The sequence below is a fragment of the Mus caroli genome, chromosome 3 (genome assembly GCF_900094665.2).
Source record: "Mus caroli chromosome 3, CAROLI_EIJ_v1.1, whole genome shotgun sequence".
Taxonomy (NCBI): Eukaryota; Metazoa; Chordata; class Mammalia; order Rodentia; family Muridae; genus Mus; species Mus caroli.
In genome coordinates, this window is record NC_034572.1 from 15,434,776 (window position 1) to 15,438,197 (window position 3,422).

A 3,422-nucleotide genomic window follows, 5' to 3' on the forward strand; every position below is an offset into this window, starting at 1 on the left:
CACTTTGTAGACCAGGCTGGCCTCGAACTCAGAAATCCGCCTGCCTCTGCCTCCCGAGTGCTGGGATTAAAGGCGTGCGCCACCACGCCCGGCGTGGCTATTCTTTAAGTTTGCTTTTTATTCTCTTTCTATATAGTTCAGGTTGGCGTTGAACTTAAGACCCACATGTCCCCGTCAGGCTATTCATTGTATCTTTAGCAGATGACTTAGTATAGGTTGATTGACTGAGTCATTTGCTGGAGTTCAGGGCCATATCTGGATAGGGTTCATAATACTGAACTTTTCAAAAGTTGGACTGTTACCTTCTGAGTAGAGATTAAAGACTGTATGGAGGTGAACAGTTATATGTATTTATGGTTGATGGCTGTCATATTCAGATACTGACATTAATTACAAAGGAAGAAATCTATGGACCATTCTCTAATTTCATTTAAAGTCAAGAGACAGAAAAAAAAGCCATAATAAACATTCATCAGCCAAAATCTCATATTTAAAATTCCAATTATCTTAATAATATTTCTTGCAATCTTTCCTTTCGTAATGTTTGAATAATTTCACCAATATTACTCATTTATCCCCCCAATATCATCTGTTCACATTCACCACCACAGAATTTTCTAGCAGTATGGAATGCCATGTGGAACAGCACACTCAATGGGAATGTTCCAGATAAGCCAAATGACTGTTGAGAACTGTGGATAAAGTACCATTCTAGCATTCGCCAGTGTTGCCAAGGAACAACACAGAAGAGAAGAGCCCACAATTCAAAACTCAGTTGACACTTTCTTTGGAACCTGACACTTGAGGAACAAGGGTCAAATAATAACTAATGTGCCCATGCCTTACACATTACAAAAAGTTCTTTCTAGGAGCTAGAAACGAAATGCAGAGAGACTAAAGGAGCATGCCCAAGGGCATTCATCCAGGTATGGTTAGCTCAAGCTATGACATCATCCACCTACCCTTCTTTTCTTCTTTTCCTAGCCTTTGAATATTCCAAAAGAAATGTGGTTGGAACTGGTTTACTGATTTCCAAGAATGGAAGGAAATTAAATATTCATCAGCCTAGAAAAAGCTTTGCTATCTGTCAAGGGTCAACATAGCCCATATCGATAAATCCTCAGCTACAAATTTCTTACCCTATCTTTGCAGGGTCACCTTTGTTTACTTAACTTAAGAGGAGCTATAGCAAAAGACAGAGTCTAAAATGTCACATAGAACTCAAAGCATGAGGGACAAAAGAAAAAGTAGTGGGCTATTCATGGGGCCCTGGGCTGTTGGGGTCTGGTGGGGTGAATAAGTAGATGGAGCTCTTCTGCTCCAAAGACCCCTGTCCCCAGGTAACAGAGGATTAAAAAGTCGCTGCTTCATTGTGAAGCACAAGACCCTCACTCTAATCTCTTGCACAGTGCCAGAGTAGGTACAGTAGCCTACTTGTCTGTAGTCCGTTATCACAGCATGGAAAAATAGAGCCCCCAACCAAACCTGAAGTATAAAATAAGTCTAATGGATTTAACTTAAAGAGCAGAGTGAGTACCCTGTGGGTAACACATGTGATACTGGAGCCTCAAATTATCTCTAACGAAAGTTTCCTTCCTCCTGTCCTGTGATAAGGCTAACTTATACCAAGGAACCAGTAAGAAACATTACTTTTATAATTGTGCTTAAGAAGGTCTTAAGATTTAAGCAGGCACCAAGGAGAAAGAATTCAGATGTGGGAAACATCCATGTGATTCTAAGGAAGGTGGACCCTGATTGCAGTGAAGAAAGATGTCAGGGACACAACTGATTTAGGGCCAGCTGGGCCTTGTCTTTCTCGCAGAGCTCAGGAGCAACGTGGGAGAGAGGAAGGCTGTCATTGACATGAAGCAACTTGTTCTTCCAGTCGACCTGCATGTGTATTCCTCTCTAACATTCAAGGAAAACAGCAAATGTGAGGCAGTTGTATTTGCAGTTCAGAGGGCTTTCCTTTTTATAAAAATGCATTTTAAAAATAAACACTGTATGACACAGGCACAGGGCAATCTTTAGCAGTTGAGATTTGCAGAACACTGTATATTATTAGTGTAGAAGAGGATATAAGATCCTGTAAAAGCCAAGAGGACTTATCGAGGAATGTGACTCTGCTCTTATCTTTGTTTAAAGCAGTTTCTCAACATCTGACCTCTCTCTCTCTCTCTCTCTCTCTCTCTCTCTCTCTCTCTCTCTCTCTCTCTCTCTCTCTCTCGGTTGGAGTGGGAGTAAGTTTCCTGGTATCCTGTATGATGTTTATCAGCATTCTCTGGCCTCTACCACAAGATGTCACTAAATGCCCATAGTATGTCCATCAAAACATTTCACAAACACTACGAAATGTCTTCTTTAGGTAGTAGTAGGTAGCAATTGCAGGTATGTCTTTAGTACCTTGGCTCCCAAAAATATCATCCCACCTGTGGGATTGATAAATTTAGCAAAAACATTAGACTCCCAGTTAAATGTAAATTTCACATAAACTTAAAACATTGTTTCAGTATGATTCTACCTCATGAGGGATTGGAGACATGATTATAGTAAAAAGTGTTGTTTTATGCACTCCAAATTAAATGAGGAGTCATGTAACAGACCTGGCTACTATTCACCACATCACTATTTCCAGTCTTCTGTACGATGTCCAACTTATTGATTTGACTTCACCATCCACATTTTCTATCAAGAACACCCCTTAACCCTGTTTTTTGGTCTGACTTTTATTTGTTTTATTCTATACTTTCAATGCCCCATTCCTTCCCTGCCCATCTGAATCATGTCTATTCATCAACTCTCAGAACAAGTTACATCTCCTTTCTTTTTTGACTTACCTTCCCTCCTCTTTGTCTCTCTCTCCATCCCCTCATTCCCTTCCTCCTTCTTTTCTCTTTTTCCTCCCTCCCTCCTTTCCTTCCTTCCTTCCTTCCTTCCTTCCTTCCTTCCTTCCTTCCTTCCTTCCTTCCTTCCTTCTTCCTTTGAGTCAGTATCTCTCTATTTAGCTCAGGTGGTCTTAGTACTCACCATATAAATCAGGCTGGCCTTGAACTCATAGAGATTTGTCTGACTCCACCTCCTTAATGGGGAACTAAAGCCCTGTGCCACTGCTCCATCTCCTTTCTTATTGAATGCTACACAGGTTGCCAGTTCCCTCTTGTGAATCACTTCAACTGTGCACAATTAAACTCCCAGTTTTGTACATTATGGTTTCCTGCCTCTGAATTTCAACAAGACCCTAATTTCTCAATTTCTCAATTATGTCTCAATTATGGCAGGAGCCATAATTTATAGAAACTTAGTGTGTTCTCAAAGAAATTAGTCTTAAGTCAAGTTCAGTCAGTTATCTAGGTCCAGGAGGAGGATTTTATCAAGCAAAGAAGTCCCCTGAACTTTCTTTCTTTCTTTTTTTTTTTTTTAAT

General features: G+C 40.3%; 1 protein-coding gene across 1 annotated transcript in view; it reads right to left on the reverse strand.

The window, feature by feature from the left end:
• Cpb1 (carboxypeptidase B1) overlaps window positions 1-3,422 on the reverse strand; it is a 28,099-nt gene that overhangs the window by 3,646 nt on the left and 21,031 nt on the right. The gene's annotated exons all lie outside the window — the stretch shown is intronic.